General features: G+C 33.6%; 1 protein-coding gene across 1 annotated transcript in view; it reads left to right on the forward strand.

Annotated features, from left to right (window-relative positions):
- LOC125844869 (immune-associated nucleotide-binding protein 9-like) overlaps positions 1 to 20,778 on the forward strand; it is a 947,253-nt gene that overhangs the window by 920,497 nt on the left and 5,978 nt on the right. The window lies entirely within an intron of this gene.

Genomic DNA, 20,778 nt, shown 5'->3' on the forward strand with positions numbered 1-20,778 from the left:
GTTATGCATCAGTCGATTGTAGAACTATGATTGTTCGTTTTCAATTTCCAAATGAACCAGTCTTAGAATAAAAGGGTAGTAGCTCAGTGCCTATATGTCGATTATCTCTTACTTAAGGCCAAAAAGAGGTGAATCTATGGGTAGTATAGCACATGTTGAGGAAGAAAGAAAGGAACTAGCAAGGGATGTTTATAGACTTGCTCGCCTAGGAGTTCGTCTTATGAGCATATCAGACGGTGGTGTAACAGTTCAGAATGGGTCAGAATCTTCTTGGGTAGTACAGGTTAAGGAAAAGGAAGACAGTGATCCAATCTTGCTTGAACTTAAGGGTGCAGTCCACAATCAGAGAGTGGAGGTTTTCTCCTAAGGGGGAGATGGAGTGTTTCGTTACCAGGGTCGATTATGTGTTCCTAATGTGGGTGAATTGAGACAACATATTCTTTTAGAAGCCCATAATTCAAGATATTCTATTCATCCAGGTGCCACTAAAATGTACTGCGATCTGTGGGAAGTCTACTGCTGAAATGGTATGAAAAGAGATATAGCAGATTTTGTGGCTAAGTGCCCAAATTGCCAGCAAGTCAAGGTAGAACATCAAAAACCAAGAGGTATGACTCAAGAGACTGACATTCCTACTTGGAAGTGGGAAGTGATCAACATGGACTTCATCATAGGACTACAGATTCGGCAGAGGATTACGCCAAGCTTTACATTAATGAGATTGTGAGGTTGCATGGGTTCCTTTGTCTATCATCTCAGATAGAGGTCCTCAGTTTACCTCTCATTTCTGGAAGTCATTTCAGAAGGGTCTTGGTATTCAAGTTAACCTTAGCACAACATTTCATCCACAAACGGATGGTCAGGCAGAGCGTACCATTCAGACCTTAGATGACATGTTGAGAGCTTGTGTGATCGACTTCAAGGGTAGTTGTGACGATCACCTTCCTCTTATTGAGTTTTCCTATAACAATAGTTATTATTCCAACATTCAGATGGCCCCTTATGAGGCATTGTATGGGCGTAGAAGTAGATCTCTAGTTAGTTGGTTTGAAGTAGGTGAAGTAGCCTTGATAGGACCAGATTCAGTCCTTGATGATATGGAGAAAGTGCAACTCATTAGAGATAGACTTAAGACTATCCAAAGTCGCCAGAAGTCTTATGCAGATGTGAGAAGAAGGGAACTAGAGTTCCAAGTTGATGATTGGGTTTTCCTGAAAGTATCACCTATGAAGGGGGTGATGAGATTTGGCAAGAAAAGGAAGCTCAGTCCCAGATAGGTAAGCCCTTACAGGATCTTGAAAAGGATTGGTAAAATGGCTTATGAGTTAGAGTTGCCACCAGATTTAGTAGTAGTGCATCCAGGCTTTCACATTTCACTTCTGAAGAAGTGTGTGGGGGATCTAGCATCCGTAGTGCCATTAGAGACTGTGGTTGTAAAAGATAGCCTTTTGTATGATGATGTACCAGTTGAGATTCTCGCGTCATGTTAAAAGGTTGAGAAACAAAGAAGTCGCTTAAGTCAAGGTTTTGTGGAGGAGCCAGTCTGTAGAAGGAGCTACTTGGGAAGTAGAAGCAGCCATGAAGTCCAAGTATCCTCACCTCTTTTCTTCCGATTCAATTCCAGCTTGAGGTAATAGTTCCTCTTCAGTTTTTCAGTCATTCATACGTAAATTCAGTTAAGGATCATGTTCCTTCAGTTTGTACTTGCATTTTCAACGTAATTGCATGTTCTTGGAACTCAGTTCAGCCAAAAATTCAGTTCTCAATGTTTAGTGGTAGGGATTGCAGCCCTTTCCCTTTATTTCAACTAGTTTAGTCTTCATTCGAGAACGAATGTTCTCAAGGGAGAGATAATGTAACACCTCGTATCCTAGATAAACCAAAATGCAGATTTTTAGAAGTCGCAGGTACAACCTACGACCGTCACCTACGGACTGTAGTCTGACCTACGACATATGTTGTGGGTCCGTGGTTCACCACTACAGCCCCTCCCAAAAACCCAGATCAAAAAATCGGCTAAGTCTAGACCCACGGACAGACCTACGGTCCGTGGTCTGTGTCCGTAGATCAAGACTCATTTACCCAGCCTCTGACACGAACTATAGTCGACCAGCACAGACCGTCGTTCGATGCACGGTCCGTAGGTCTGACCGTAGATGAGGGTCAACAACCAGTTATAGGAAAATTGTTGATTAGGTCAATTTCAAATGGTCATAAATCTTAGGACAAAATGAATTAGGTGTCTCATGACCTATAATATGATAGATAATTGAATCCTCTTTCCAACGCCACCGAGTTTGCTAAATCTAACCTCCGAGTAAAACGTTATGCTTGTTTTAGTGAAGCCTTGTCGAGCAGACTCGACCTATGACCCCAATCTACGGACCGTAGATTGAGCTACGGCCTGTAGATTGAGCTACAACCTGTAAATCCAATCTATAGGTCACTCCGACAACAGTTAATTCAGGGGTCTTTGGTCTTTACCTATTTTGTTGGACCCCTACGATATATCGTTTAGACCCTAAATCATGAGATTTTAGTCAGTTTAAGTGTTGAAACATAACTAGAACTTAAGTCAAGTCATTAATCAAAACATAGAAAATTAGAAGCAAAAGAGGAGAAAAAGGTCAAGAACCCTAGTTCAAGAACGCAACAAGTTTCCATCAGTTCCAGCCCCGAAATCTAAGGATTTCTCCGTGGAATTCGTCACCAGGTATGTGGAATTTCACTAGTGGGTTCCTTTCACCCATTAGGTCCCTAGTTTTCAGTCAGTTTCTAGATTCCCTTATTATGACTAGACCTAGGGTTTCTTGAATGTTAGAACTATTGGGTTCTTAGCTGTTAGAATGATCCAAATCATATTAGTATGTTAATATTCAGTTTATTGCATGAATTCTAGAACCTTAGCTATGTATTTCTTTAGTTCTTGAATTACACATGCTAGGTCAGATATTTCAGTTATTCAGTAATATATGCCTCAGTTATTAATGCATCAATATCAGTTTAATTGTTGTATTCTCAGTTTGCATGTTCAGTTCGAGCTATCCAGTAACTTACAGAAATTCAGTCATAATGTGTTATTACTTAATCCATTGGGAGTAGCTTAATACCAAATTGGACTAGGGTTCAGCGTACCCAAATAGTCCTAGAACTACTAGCCACGTAGGTTGTAAGTCCCTCTGCGGGCATCATTTTAATGATCACACCAGCATGCCTCTATACCTTTGGCAGGGTATATTGGGTCCTCTCGATGGGGTGTATACATCGGAATCTACATTTAGCTCATGTGGTTTTATTGTCGGTTATTAGTAGCTCCCACAGTTTAGTCAGATCCTATTGCATTGACCTCATTCACAGTACAGTCAGTATTCAGATTCAACACGTTATAAATTTGGTCATTGCATTCAGTTAACTCAGTATTCAACATCTATATTATGTTAAGATTATTTCATTTCTTTATGCTTTGTTCAGTTATATGTTATTTCAGCTTTATACTATCTTGTATGCTCAGTAGCTTTCAAGTACTGACGCATACGTGCGCTACACCTTCTCGTGATGTAGGTTCAGGTTCTCAGCATCCAGATCACGCTTAGATCGGTTCCTGATCTCTAATTCAACAGAATCAATGGTGAGTCTTCATTCTCCAAGGACAATAGTCATGAGTTTCGTTTTAGTATTTTTAGTCCTTTAGTTTCAGTTTTGCTAGACTAAGCTGGGGCCTGTCCCATCATTTCTAGACAGTTAGAGGTTATTTTCAGACGTAGATAGATTCAGCTTAGTATTGAGTTAATATCTTCCTTGTATTAAACTCATCAGTTTTCATATATCTCAGTTTTAGTATATGGGTATCCCCCATCATTTTAGATTTACTTATGATTAGCTTTCACATCAGTTATTATTATTCTTAGTATGCTCATGTCATGCCAGTAGGGTTAGCTTAGGGTCACTTGTGATCCTAGGTCCAGGGGGTAGCCTCGGGGCATGAAAAGTATGATACTTATTCTTTATGATAACCTTATTCAATTGCCAAAAGTCAATACACATTCAGGGGGAATCATCCTTCTTTCGGACAAACAACATTGAAGCACCTCATGGAGAGATACTTGGTCTAATATAACCCTTATCTAACAAATCCTTTGATTGATCCTTTAACTACGTTAAGTTCTCTTTGGGGCCATGTGTCAATGAGGAATAGAAATAGGTTACGTATCTCGAAAAAGGTTAATATTGAAATCTATTTCCCTTTTGGAAGGAATACTGGGAAGATCATTGGGAAAAAAATTCAAAAACTCAGTGACAATTGCAATTGACTCAAGAGTAGGTGTTTTAGAGTTTGTATCCCTAACTCGAACAAGATGATAAATGCAACCCTTAGAAATAATCTTCTATCCTTTAGGAAAGATATTAACTAACCCTTAAGAATATAATTTCCCCATTTACATGACATGATAGGTTCATTCAGAATATATGGAAGAATAATGTGCATGAAGTCAATCAATCCAAAGAATAATATCAAAATCTAGCATATCAAGTTATACAAGATTAACATGAATGATTCTATGAGAAAAATAAATAGGACATAGTTTATAACCTATTTTAGCAATAATAAAATCATCAACAGGGGTAGAGACATGAAAACGATTAAAAAGGATTTTGGTACCACAATCAAATATCATGGCCATATAAGGAATAATAAATGTCTACATTGCATCTGGATCAATTAAAGCATAGACATCGAGGTGAAAAACTTTCAACATACAGGTCATAACATCTGGAGAACCCTGATGATCATGTCGAGTTTGAAGAGAATATAATATATTACTCTTGGGATCGAGCACCCGAACCAGAACCACTAGGTTGAGATTGCCTACCATCCCTTTTGTTAGTAGAAAGCAACGGACGATCTTTCATCTTGTGACCATCTTTCAACAATTAAAGCAACCATATGTGTCGTCCAAACATTTGACATCATGTTTGTTGTCACACATTGTGCATGTAGACATTGAAGATCCATCAATATTTCCCTTTGAGGCTTAGAGTTAGAACTCTATCCGTGTTGGACTTAGGGGTAGAAACATTAGAAGAACCTTGATCAGAAAACCTTTACTGTAATTTAGAACAACTTGTCCACCAGACTTAGAATGAGAAAAGTCACGATCATCCACACGAGCCTTCTTGGAGTCTCTTGCCATCTATTTGAGTTTTTCATCCTTAATTTGTTTTGGATGAACCATAAATCTAGAGATATTCATTTCCTTGATTAATATGGTGGTTCGTCACTCTTTGACAACCAAGTCGGAAGCATCCGACACAAACATACTCATCATTGCCCTAGAATTGGCAACCATAGTCGGAGCATACTTAGCCAACTTAGTAAACATCAAAGAATATTCTTTCAATAGCCTGACCCACCTACCGCCAAGTCTAATATGGGGTTAAGGGTAAGGGTTAGTAAATCATACACCCGTTGACAGACCAAGTTGCGTGGTGAAATTCCCTACTTGGAGGACCAATCACTTAGGAGATACATAACTTACCAACCTTGCATGTTAACACTAGGATAAAGTTACTATTATTGGAATTACCACATTAAGAAATTGTGGGGAACACATGTACCCTAGTTTTCATCTCATATTGATTTTACAAAAGTGAATTGTGATTACTTGTTACTTGTTATTACAAATAATCAATTGTTACATTATTTACAAATCACCCCTATTTACGGAAGTAATTTGACCAAAAGTAGATAACCATAAATTAGATTAAGTCTAGACCACATTCCCATGGGATCGACCCTAACCTAAATTTAGGTTCTTTATTTCACAGCGATCACTTATACTTATTTAGGGAGGTGTAATTTAGGCGTATCAATATTTTCCTCCTTGATTTATTGGGCGTGAGTCATCAACCTTGAGATATTCATATCTTTAATCAACATGGCAGTTCTAAATTCTTTAACCACCAATTTGAACACACCTGAAACAAACTTACTCATTCGTGCCTTAGAGTCAACAACAACTGTCGGAGCATACTTGGATAATTGAGTAAACTTTAATGAGTACTCGTTCACACTCATGTTCTATTGAATTAGATTTATGAACTCTTACACTTTAGCTTCCCTCATTTCAAGGAAAAAGAACTGATCAAGAAACATCCCTTTGAACTTGTCTCAATCCAACAGACCCGCATCCAAAGCCCTTTCTTCCTTCCATTGATCGTACTAAACTTGAGTAACCCCTTTTAATTAATAAGCAGCCAAATCCACCTTCTCCACCAAAGTCACTCCTGTGATGTCCACAATTTTATGGATTCCCTCAATGAACTCTTGTTGATCCTCATCCACTTTCAAACCATGAAATTATGGAGGATTAATTCTTGTGAAGTCTCTGACCTTGTTGCCATCGTACCTAAAATTGGGTTCACAAGATTTACAACCTCTCTATTTGCTTGTGTGGTCATGTCTTGGGCCAACACTTGGAAAGCAACCCTAAACCCCACATGTGAGACTTGCTAGGCCAAAGGATCAACCAAAGCTTAAGGAACTTTGGCTTCCACATTGTCATTAGCATTACTTCTCAACGAAGCTCTTTGTGGAGTCATATTCTGAAAATGCATAGAACAAGAGTTAGGAGGAAGACCCTTATAGAGTTCAACTCTATCACACAACTTTAGAGTAATGAAAGAAGTAAAGTTTCTTAAAAACATCTTGTAACCTCCTATTCATAACGCTTCACACTTATGAATAAGACACTACTCGACGCGGCTTCTCAGACTCCTAGAACCTTTAAAACCTGATGCTTTGAATACCAAGTTTTTCATGACCCAAACTATCTCATAGACGTGACATGACATATAAGATCTGGAGAGACCCTAAATAATCCACTTGACATATGAATAACACTAAGATGAATAATATAATATAATAAAGCATAAAAGTGCGATATAAGTCTCAACATCAACATTATAAGAGATACCAAAAATAGAGTGCACCAACTCATAAGCGAAAACACACTAAGTCTGAAAGTAAACCTCTATATCATAGATGCGACTAGGACAAATCCTTAGCTCACAAAAGAAGTCTTGAAAACTAAAATGACTAAAAAGACAAGAACTCATAACATGTGATCATTCCCTTGAACCATGAGGATTCACCACAAGCTAAGCAAAGTTGAATCAATCCGCTAGCCACAGTTGAAAGAAAGAACATCCTACCTTATATTATGAAACAATATAGGCACAAGAGATATATGTGTTAGTACTTTGAATGTACTAAAAAATGGGGAACATACATAAATATAAACATGATAAGATGATAAGTTCAAAACATGATAATGCATGATGAAGTAAATATATCAATCGAATAATCTTAATTCGTAAATCATGGAATGGTCAATGCAATATGAGAATCATGACATATGTGTAAAACATAAGCTAAGTAAGAAATCATATCATTTGTCGAATGTTTACTGTTAACCGATTTAGACCATGTGAGATATAACATGGACTTCAGTGTTTTGCTCCCACATAGAAAAGAGATTGTCATACTTGCCAAGATAAGGACATTATGCTTAAGCTTAGAGTCGCACTAGATTTCTTTTCCATTAGGGACATCCTACATGGTACATAGTTAACGGACTATGGGAATCGCCTAAACTTACTTGATGCTAAGTAAACTCCAAAAAAAATCATCAAGAATAATATCATATTCATATCTCTTTAGTCTTTGAAATGGTGAGAATCTAGTAATACCAACTCAATTATAAGGACTCATAAAAACATAAAAATAGCTCCTTTAATTTAAAATACCATGATTTCATAACGTATTTGATGTTTAAGAGACACTTAATAAAAAGCATCTAAATCATGATAATTTTTTCATGATGAGGATACTTCATCATAAGTAAACCTGATTTTTCATAAAAACGTGAGACACTATATTCGAAAGCACCCTAGAATCATAGTCACTATAATTGCTCATGCATTCCTAGTTTCGAAGCTTCAATTTATGATTATAAAATAGGCATATAGCATGGTTCATACGAAAGCATTAAAAATATGTAATTTAAATCAAATCATGTATAATAGGATCAATTAGAATCAATTGAATCATAAATAATTGAACTCATAAAGAATCATATAAAACCCTAGAATTTAGGTTGAAATCATAGAAGAAAATAGATATAACTTTGGGACTCAATGGATGAAAGAGAATCCATTGATGAACTTCCCACATACCTTGAGTAATCTAAGCCTTAGAATTTGAGAAAGAGAACTTGGATCTTGAAGGACCCTAGCTTTCCTTGAAGCTCCTTGAAAAGAATTCGGAGAAGAAGACCATTTAGGAATTTTGGGGTTTTAAGTGAATGGGAGGGAATGGGATAATAGAAGAATAAAATCAGTTTATAGGACCTTAGAATGTTCTATAAATGACGTAGTTTAGGTGTTAAAAGGGTTGGAAAACACCCAAATAATCCTGAGTTAAAACTGTCGGACAACATCTACGGACTGGCCTACGATCCATATAACCCTCTACGGGCCGTCCTGGTCATCCATAGAACAAGGTACTGGAGATCAAAATCAAATCACTTTCCATGAGCACTTCCTACAGTCTGTAGTCCCTTCTACAGACCGTAGGTCCTAACCATATAACTTTTGATTTAAATTTTTTTACTAAATCTGGAACCACAACTATAGACCACTTTCTATGGGTCGTATGTCCTCTTATGGACCATCCTATTGTTTCGTAGACTTTCATAGAGACTCAACATTTTCCATTTCCCAAGTCATCATCCATGACTCCCATCCTATGGACCATAGGGCCTTGTACAATCCGTAGGTGGGCTCATAAGAACTGCACCAGTAAACATTTTTCTGCATTTTCCTTTCCAACTCAACTTACCAAGTTATGAGGTGCTACACTAATGCTCAACTACAGATGCAATAATCATAAAAATCAAAATTCAATTTGTGGGCCACTAAAGCGTATCATCAATATGTAAAATATAAAAGCCCTGAAATCACTTCTTTCTCTGCCCTATAGGTTCCTAGGGCATTTTTTTAGACACGCTACTGCTCAACTACATAGCAATAAAGTAAACTAAGAAAGGGTCTCAGGAGCGACCCAAGAACCGTACATAAAAGTAGTGCATTTCTTAAAAACATAAGACCAATATCTTAAGGAGAACGTCTCTTTAAGAGCCTAAATTTCCATGAAAATAGTACAGTCCTCCACAATATCCATTTGCAATAAAAAATTGGTAAAATTTAAGATAGGAATCCCTTAAAACATGAAATCCAAGTGAAAGTAGGACAATCTTTTTATAAAACCCAGTTTAATTAAAAATAATATAATATAAGGTAAAAATATCTTTAAAGTTAAACTACATTAAATAGTATAATATCTCATAAAAATCCAACTTTCCAGAATGAACCAACAATATGCTCCCTCAGAGCCCAACTCAACTAAATTTGAGGCATATAAGTTTTAAAATTGAAACTACATATGTTTATCTCCTTTATCTCATATTAGGGTCAAATGCAAGTGTTATGCACATGGATGCATGTCAATCATAGTAATAGAAGTCTCAATATATTCATATAACTCAAATAAATAGGGTAAACTCCCATTACAATACAATCGTACTAACCTGGAACTCCAATTAGTCCAAGTCCAAGACCTCAGACCCACAATCACAATAACATAATAAAAGCTCAAAATATTGGAATAAACACACAATCATACGAAAAACTTCCAACACATCAAAACTAAGTTTAAACCACCTAAAAGACTTTTAATGATCCTACAACAAGACCAAATCCAACCTAAACTAAGACTTTAAAGCTAATTTACTAATACAAAGTCTAAAAAATGGCCAAAATGTGACTAAGAATCATATAAGACTAATAGTTCAACCTACAAACTTTATAATGATCATGCAACTCAATTCATATAGAAACTACTTAATCTAAGTCTAAAGAAGGAAGTCGTAACCTGCCTAAAGTTGAAACTGCTCTCGAATGGCTACTTGGGATCCTTCCCTTCAAAACAGCCTCAGAACACTTCCATGTTGTTAAAAATAGAAATTATAAGTCAATACGAGATTAACGATACCTTATCGATGTTAAAAAATTCAACTAGAAATTGGGTCAAAATTTGACCGTCGGAGATTGACAATGAAATGGAAAAGTAACTCCATCATTATATTCCTCTCGAGGTGAGGATCACATGCCTTAAAGCTAGGCAAATATGGGAATGTAATCAGTCCTCAAATGTACTGAAACTATACTCAAATAATTTGATAAACAAGAAATCAAGGTCCGAAACAAGAATTAATTACGTAAGTGAAGCTAGAATAAGCAATACAAAGGAAATGAAAAGAAAATTATCTTTGAATCAAGTGAAATGGTTAAGAAATTAGAAATATCACCTATGATCGAGTTGAACAATGGAGGTTCTTGGGTCTACTAATTTAAAGAAATGAGGAAAAAAGCACTTAAAATTATTTAATGATCATCACCCTAGTGAACCCATGGTCGTCGGAGTGACGTTGATGGAGCAGAAAAGGACCTACTAGAGCGGAGGTATATAGTAAGCTCTGATTCTGCAGGACTGAACCAAAGCTCATATGAGCGAACCCACTATAATGGAAAAAGCTCTGCAGAAGCGGCCACTGGCTGACATCATCAACCTTTCTTGGTGCAAATCTCTTATCGTATGAGCAACATCGCCGAAAAAATCTAAGCTCCCTCGGAGAAGTTGTATCAACGGTTAAAAAAAGTTTCAAGTCCCGAATAGACCCTTGAGATTCAGTCGGGGTCCAATGAACACAAACTAAATATGCTACCCTACCAGATATGACATTTCAAACTCAATGGAATGAACCAAATAACCAATGGAGGTCATCTCAACAAATTTTGATCAAAGTCAACACTATAATAAAATAACAAAAAACAAACCAAACAAACAAGAAACTCAATCACAACCCGACCACTAACCAAAGGTCCTATTAGATCAAACTCAACGTCTAGGAGCTAACATTGCTGATGAAAATATCATCCAAGTCCATTTTCCATAAATTTTGACAGAAATCAACTCTTTCCATATAAAATCTCCAAACAATAGGGAAAACCCACCCAAAGCTCTCTCAACCACCCTAGGAAGTATGGCACCCATCCCAACAACTCAAAAACACAACACAAAAGTTATAGGAATGGGTAAAACAATAATAAAATACAAAGGCAAGCTAATGACCTCAAGGGTTATTACAAAATCCACTACTAGAAGAACTTTTGTCCTCGAATGTTAAAGAAAGAAAAACAACTGAAACCTAAAAAATGTGAGGATATTCGGTCTACATGTCAAGCTCAGCCTAGCAAGTAGCCACCTTAATTAGACAATGCCTCTGCTAAACATTTATCGATGGAATCTTCTTAGACCTCAACTTCCTAACTTGCTTGTCTAGAATAGCCATAGGCTCCTCCTCAAAAGTTAAAGCCTTATCAAGCTGAATTGAATACCACTGAAGCAGATGAGACTCATCCGGAACATACTACCTCACATAAAGACATGGGAAATAGGGTGAACACTCGAAAGAGCTGGAGGCAAGGGTAACTCATAAGTCACTGCTCTAAAACACTTAAAATCTCAAATGGTCCAATGAACCTAAGTCTAAGCTTACCCTTCCTCCTAAACTTCATCATGCCCTTCATAGGAGATACCCACAGAAACACCTAGTCACTAACCATAAACTCTAAGGCCTAAACCATACGATCAACATAGATCTTTTGCTTACTCCAGGAAGTATATATGGAGTCTCTCCTAAATCTCACATATTATATGCATGGAATCATGCAACAAATCAGTGCCCCACGACCTGACCTCAAAAGCATCAAACTATTCCACCAAAGACCGACAACTCCTACCATACGATGCCTTAAAGAAGTTATCTGAATACTCCAATGGTAGTTATTATTATACACAAACTCTTCCAAAGCCAAGAACTGGTCCAACTAACATCTAAAATAAATAGCACATGTCTGAATCATGTCGTCCTGAACTTGAATAGTCCTTTCAAACTAATGATTAGTCAGTTGATCGAAGGTTTTGTTGAGATAAACTTTAGTACCCAACTCGCTCTAAAGGTTCAGAGACCTTACAAGGATGATATAAAATGAGTACCATGATCTTAAATGATAGACAACGGTAACCCTGAAAGTAGATAATCTCTTGAATGTAGATTTGAGCTAACCTCTCTAAATTGTATGAAGTTTGAACTAACAAAAAGTAGCCAGACTGAGTCAATCAATCCATAATGACCCAAATAGCATCAAACCTTTCAAAAGTATGTGGAAAGACTACTATGAGGTCAATAAATATTCCCTCTTACTTCCACTGAAGAATTGGTAGGCGTTGAGTCAAACCGTTTGGCCTATGGTGCTCGTACTTCACTTGATAGCAGTTCAAGCACCTAGCCACGAATTCTAGAATATCTCTCTTCAACCCACACCAACAATAGTGCTACCTCAAATCATGATACATATTTTTTTCACCCGAATGAATAAAGTATCTATTATAGTAGGACTCCTTCAAAATCAATTGAATTAGGTTGCCAACTCTATGAACATAGATGCAACCCTCAATCCTCAAACACCATCCAATCTAAGGTCACCTTCCTAGCTTCACCACTCAGCACCCTATCTCAATTCACCCTCAACCTCACATCCTTGAATTGATGTTCCCAAATCTGCTTCATTAATGAATATCTAGCCTCCACATAAGAAAGAACCCCCCAATCTATGAAATATCAAGCCGAACCATTGAGTTGGCTAAAGACTAATGTCCAAATATAGAGGTCACTTCTAAGAAATCCAAATTCCCATACTCATCGCCTCTGGCTCAAGGCATCTGCTACCACATTTGCCTTCCCGGATAATATAGAATCATAATATCATAGTCCTTGAGTAACTCCAACCACCTACACTATCTCAAATTTAGGTCTTTCTAGATGAAAATGGACTAAAGACTATGATGATCGATGAAGATCTCACAATGAACTCCATATAGGTAGTGCCTCTAAATCTTCAACACTTAGACTACTAACGCTAACTCCAAGTCTTGAGTGAGATAGTTCTTCTCATGAACCTTCAGCTGCCCGAGAGCATATGTGATAACTCTGCCCTACTCCATCAACACACAACCTAAATCAACACCAGAAGGATCACTGTAAGCCTTAAAACCATGACCATCAATAGGAAAAGTCAAAATCGGAGCTGAAGGCAACAAGGCCTTGAGGTTTAGAAATCTCTCCTCACACCTGACCATTGGAAAGGAACATTCTTCTAAGTCAATATAGTCAATGACACTACAACCGAAGAAAACCCATCCACAAACCATATATAGTAGCATGCTAACCTAACAAAACTGTGATCCTATGTAGGAGAAGTGAACCTAGCCCAATAAACCTCTATCTTTACTAGATCCACTATAATCCCATACTTGGACACAATGTACCCTAAGAATGTAACAAACTCAAGCTAGAACTCACACTTAGAGAACTTGATGTAAAATCGTTGATCTCGCAAAGTCTGAAGCATAATCCTCAAATGCTGCACATGATGTTCCCTACTTCCCGACTAGACTAGAATGCCATCGATGAACACTATCACAAAATATTCTAAGTAGGGATCGAACACATGATGTCAAATCCATGATTATTGTTGGGCATTAGTCAAACCAAGAGACATGACTAGAAACGCATAAGCAAATCACCAATACATGGCCTCAGATACCTATTCTTGATGGTCACCTTATTTAACTACTTGCAGTCAATACACATATGCAAGGAACCATCCTTCTTCTTCATGAATCAGGACAGTAGCACCCCACGGAGACACACTCGACCTAATGAACTGTAATACCCCATAATTTAAGTAAAGGGCAAATAAGTCTTTAGTTATTAAAAAAAAAGAAAAAAAATTGGGCTAAAATCCCTAGGCAGCCACGCTGCAACTTCAGTGATAAAAAAATAGAGGACTCTTCTTGTTCTACAGTGAGCGAACGAACAAAGGAGAAAAACGAATCAAAATTTAAAGACTTCGTTCCCAAACTAAAGAGAGAAGTGGAAGAGGAAGAAGAAGAAGAAGAAGAAGAAGAAGAAGAAGAGAGAAGTGGAAGGACAAGAAGGTAAGTTTCTTAACTTAGTTTAAAGTTTGAATTTGTATATTCCATGACTATAAGATTGGGAATTGGGAAGTTGAGGAACATGGGTTTAGAAGAAATAGAGGAAATTTATTAAATTCTTATGACCAAGTGAATATAGTCAATGATTTGAACTGTAAACTTTGGTATTTGGCTTATATGCAATAAGAGTAATTGGGCAGTAAGGTTAGGTTGATCTTTCTACAATGATAATTAATCAAGAAGAAGCTATTTTGTGTGACTAATTAAGTGATTGGACATATTTTGAATCAGTCATGAAACCTCTAGGGCTGGGTTTTTAATGTAGTGTGAATTACCTAAATGAAGGAGTTAACACGAAATTGATAAGAACGTGATTATAGATTGATTGAAGGGAGCCATATGGATTGCTTGCGATGACAAGTTTGGTATTTCAACACAAGCACTATGAGTAGTAATCTTACCACAATTTGTATTTCGCAAATTTCATGATTTTTACATGGTTTATAAAGTAAATGTGTTACTGACTATTTTGAACTTGCATGTGGGACAAGTCTTTTACTGGATATGATACTAAAAAGATTATTTGAGATGATCTCATTCTTATAAGATATGATTACTATTATTGAAAAGGTTTTACACTTGTTTGAGAAATAGTATTTTGGCAAGTGATTGTTAAACTTTGAAATGATATGATTTGATAAGATTTAAATGCTCGGTTCCATTTTGAAATGTTTCTACTGATTACAAGAAAAATATAAATGGGAGTAGACCTTGATGAATCCCGTAGTTAACAACGGGTTCTTTAGACTTGGTACGCTTTGTAGTTACTGATTACTGATAAAGCCCTTGCTAGTGGGAAGGTAGAACTAGTATACTATTACTGATGTCTCTCGAGTAGGGATCTACTGATATGAATATTTAACTCCTTTATGAGGAGTTCACTGTTATTGGTTACTTCTTAAAGAGAAGGCCACACTGAGTACATGATTTATCCTTGGAAACCTCCCAGCTATAAGATTTGATATGGAAATGTTTTTTTTTTAGTTTACTATTAAGTATTTACATTGATTTTTCTTATATGAGCCAGAGCCACATAAGATTGAATATTGTTATTGTTTCTGAAATGGCATTATTTCATCATTATGATTATTACACTAGTATGTTTTCTGACTTGTCCCTCATTAAAATGGTTGTGCTTAAAGCTAGCTTCTCACTCCTCGCTAATTATTTTTACAGAGAACTCAGGTGGTATTAAGGAGGATTTCATTAACTAGAGAGTGTGATTTGGTAGCATCTGGTGAGCCCCGCCTTGCTTCGCGTGGCAAGAGATCTATTGATTTGTTATGTTTTTTTTATAAAAAAAAACTCTTAGAGTCACTCCATTCGTCATTCCTTTTATTTGAGTCAATGATTAGTCTTCGTATTGTAGTCAAGTGACTAGTTTGGAACTTCTTTATCGTATTTGGAGATGAATTGGTGTTACTGCGTGACAATTAGATCAATGATAGATATTATGTTGTGGTTTATAGTTGCTATTAGTTGTGTTGTGAATTTCTGAGACAGGAAAATTCAGGATAGGCCTAAAAATAAAGGAAACTCTGCCCGATTTTCTATAGAATTCTGGTAAGGCTTGCTTTGGGATTCTCCCCCTTAGCGCCAATCATGATCCTTAATTGGATCGTGACATGAACCCTTTACTCAAGACAACCTAGAGCTGCTCCTTAAGCTTACTCAACTCAGTCAGAGCCATCTGATATGGAAAAATAGAATCTAGTTGCGTGCCTGACTAAACATCAATGCCTAAATCAATGTATCAATGTCATGATCAGAAGAAAGACCATGTTAGTAGGAAACACATCAAGAAACTCACTAACCACCAGAACTGACTCAAGGAAAGGAGTGTCAACATTGGTATCGCAAACATAAGAAAGATAAGTCAAACACCCCTTTCCTACCTATCATCGCACCCTTATAAATTATATCACACCCCTCAGCATAAGGCTGTCAGTACCCGTCTATACAATCAAAGGGATACCACGTATGTATAAGGTAATAGTCTTGGAAAAACAATCCAAGATTGTATGATAAGGAGATAGCCAATTCATGCCTAAATTTCTTATATTGTTACACAAACACATCTTTTAAACACTATTTATACTATTTTTAATTTTTTTTTCTTACGAATATGAGGGACACACAAAACACATACTCTACGACTAGTTTAAAAATATATGCAGTGAAGAGGAGTTTTTACCAATCTAGAGAGTGAAATAACTTTTTGCATCTATAAACTATAATTCAATTTGAGGAGAAAGGGGAAAATGCCTATAGAGTATATTATAACATTGAATGAAAACTATTATGGTTCTTCTAGGGCCTATTTGGAAAGCCACCCTGGTAATTGGATCTAGTATAATTAGGTGTAATTACACTCTTGTTTGGTTAGTTCTATTATTATTTGGTCATCAACTAATTGAGTGTAATTGATAGGATGTAATTGTAAACTTCAACTCTTAGGGAGGGATGTGAATTGTTGGTAATTATATGGTGTAATTACAACATGATTACCTTTTAATTTCTTCTTTTTATTTTTTATTTTTAATTTATTTTAATCTATTATTTCTTAAAGAAATTGTTTTTATTATTCTAATTTTTTTTTATATTATTTATATTTCATTTCTTTCTCATTCTAAACATTTACTTCTTGTGATCCCATACGAATTTTTCGTATTATCTATTTTTATTTATTTATTCTATGTTTATTATTTGGAAAAATCACGCCACACATCTATTTAAGGGTAAATATTACAACCTTTAGATCTACTTTTTTAATATTACTATTTATAACATTTTAATTACAAGTATTAACAAATCATTTTTAATTTATAAATTAATTATTTTTTGTTTTATTAACTAATTAATTACATTTTATTGACTAATTATTCTTTTTATAATTATATTATAATTAATAGGAGAGAGAATCAATGGTAATTATCTATTACACATTTTTAAGGATATTTTTATCTAATATTTAAATCAAACATATTTTATTTTATCACATCTGGAATGATTAGTTTATGAATAGTAAGAGTCGATTTAGAATTAAAAGTCTAATGTATTTTCAAATTTAAATACTTTTGATGTATTGTTATTATTATTATTTATTGTTTATTAATTTAATATTTAAATGAAATGTATTTTATTTTATTTTATAATATTCAAAAATGATAAATTTATAAAATAGTAATAGTTCATTTAGAATTCTTTTACTTATGATTTTCTACTTTTAAGCTGATAAACAATACTTCTTTTATTTAAATTTGAATTCAAATATCATATCAATTTCTTAAAATGTGGATCTTTTTATTATTCTTCCTTATCCTTGATTTAAATACAATAATATCTTTTTATAAGCTATATATTTAAATTGATAGAAATATTTAAAAGATTCCCACCCCAACCCCCCAACAATGTATCTCTTAATCCTCATTTTTCTTATTTTACTATTATTTTCAGTACTACCATTATTACTTAATAACTCTTGATACTCTTGATAAATACTATTTTTTTCTAATATTAAATTTAAATATGTTTTCACTATATATATATATATCTTTATTTACATTTATTTATTTCCTACGTTTTTCCTTCTCTTCCTCCTTTATCTTCATTTTTTTTTCTTTCTTTAGATTGTTGTTTTATTATTTCATACCATTAATAAATAATTTGAATGGTATGAATTCTTGTATGAATAATGATTTAAATTAAATGTTTTCTATTTTTCAAAATTATATATCTGCTAAATTGTATGAATTTGGTAGGAATTATGATTTTTAAAATAAATGAATCTACTGTATGAATTTTGTATAAATTTTGATATCAAAATAAATGAACCTACCATTTGATTTTGGTATGAATTTTGATTTGTAATTGATCATTATAAAGAACGGTTCATATTGATTATTTTATTTGATTTTATCCGTTTTTATATCGATTTTATATATATCGATTATATATATATATATATATATATATGGTTTTAAAAATAAATGGACCTACTCTATGATTTTGGTATGAATTTTGATTTAAAAAAATAAATGAACCTATTTTATGATTTTACTATGAAATTTGATTTTGTATTAATCATTGTAAAAAATGGTTCATACCGATTTTATATCATTTATATATTGATCGTTTTGGTATGAATTTTGTTTGAATTAATCATTGTAAAAAAAATGGTTCATACCAATTTTATGTCAATTGTATATCGATTTTATACCGATTATATCAATTATATAGACCTATTTGAATCCACAATTCATATAAAATATAACAAAACAATATATAGTCATTCTTTTGCAACCATGATTCATACAAAAATTATCATATACAAGATCACACTATGAACCATTTTTTTATACACAAATAAAATGAACTAGTAATATCAAAAGAATACCATTTCTAACTAGTAATTGTCATTTAATAAATAAAAAGTACACCAAATTCATTCCATTATCATGACCAAATCAATTACAATATAATACCAAAAAAAATAAAATTCAATCATACCAGAATCGTACCAAAAACATTATCAATGTCCAAATATGTCTGATATAACTAGTATACCATTTTATGAACACGTTCTAGTATATCATTTTATGGACAAATTTCATATCATTTTTATGCACACTTTCTATACATATTTCATGCCAAAAGTCATCACTGATTCATACCAGATTCATGCCAAAAGAATACAAAAATTATACCATTTCTAACTAGTAATTGTCATTTATTAAATAAAATAAAATGTATATTGATTTTATACCGATTATATCAATTATATAGACCTATTTGAATCCACAATTCATACAAAATATAACAAAACAATATATAGTCATTCTTTTGCAACCATGATTCATACAAAAATTATCATATACAAGATCACAATATGAACCATTTTTTTATACACAAATAAAATGAACTAGTAATACCAAAAGAATACCATTTCTAACTAGTAATTGTCATTTAATAAATAAACAGTATACCAAATTCATTCCATTATCATGACCAAATCAATTACAATATAATGCCAACAAAATAAAGTTCAATCATACCAGAATCGTACCAAAAACATTATCAATGTCCAAACATGTCTTATATAACTAGTATACCATTTTATGAACACGTTCTAGTATACCATTTTATGGACAAATTTCATACCATTTTTATGCACACTTTCTATACATATTTCATGCCAAAGTCATCATTGATTCATACCAGATTCATACCAAAAGAATACAAAAATTATACCATTTCTAACTAGTAATTGTCATTTATTAAATAAAAAGTATATCAAATTCATTCCATTATTATGCCCAAGTTCATTTCAATATAATGCCAAAAAATAAAGTTCAATCACGCCAGAATCATACCAATAACATTATCAATTTCTATACATGTCTGATATATCTAGTATACTAATTTCAAGCAAATTTTATGTAATTTTTAAACCAGAAAATACCATAAAATGAAAAATGGTTCATACCAAAGCTAACAACAGTATACATTAAAAAAAACTTAATTTTTTTGCAATCAATTACACAAAAAATTTGGAAAAAGCACTAACCTGAAGGATCCCATCTACCACCATACTTATTAATACTGATAAGAAACTGTCCATTACAAGAAAATGATTATTATTGTATAAAAACAAATTCGAATTAGAAGAGAGTGACGACTAAGAAATCTGTTTGAACTAATTGGACGAGAGAGAATATTGAGGAGAGAGAGAAATTGTCGAATTGTTTTTGAAAAGAAATCTGTTTGAAATAATTGTCTTGAGCTAAACAAGGAAAACAAATATTCTATTTTGTTATGACTCTCCTATTTTTATGCCTTCTATTAATTATCATTAATATTTTCAAATTATTTGTTACTCAATTGTTTTTAATTTATTTATTTTTTCAAACTAATTGATTTTTACTGCTTTTAAATCCTTTTTTTAATCTAGTAAAAGTTATAACATGTAATTGTTTATTGCTATAACTTGAAAGTTAGAGAATAATATTATAACTTATAATTATTAGTCCTATAAATGTCAATTATAAAATATTCACTTATTATTTTCGTTAGCATAATATTCTAATTTTTAGATTGAAGGAAAATTCATTGTTAAATAATGTTATAAATTTACATTTTTCTTTTCTTCTAGATCACATTTATGTACATTATGTTGAAATTTAAAATAAAAGTATTACATTAAATTTCTTTTTGAATTTAAAACTTATGTTAAATTTTCAATTCCATTTGTTTTAGTAGTATTGACTTGATATTTTACATTGCAAGTCATTTATTAGACTTGATAGATTATCTTTTGTCAAATACTTTCAATATTACATTATATTTTTAATATTAATTTTTTTTGTAAACATGTATTTTATGATGTTCATAGAAATCTTGTACTTTTAATTTTTATTATTAATTTAATTAAAATATAATAATTTGAAAAACACAAATCAATTGTTTTTATAATATTAGTTAAGAACATATGTTTGTTGATTAATACATTTTCAAAAGATATATATATATATATATATTTT

Source organism: Solanum stenotomum, chromosome 11 (genome assembly GCF_019186545.1).
Source record: "Solanum stenotomum isolate F172 chromosome 11, ASM1918654v1, whole genome shotgun sequence".
In the NCBI taxonomy this organism is placed as follows: domain Eukaryota; kingdom Viridiplantae; phylum Streptophyta; class Magnoliopsida; order Solanales; family Solanaceae; genus Solanum; species Solanum stenotomum.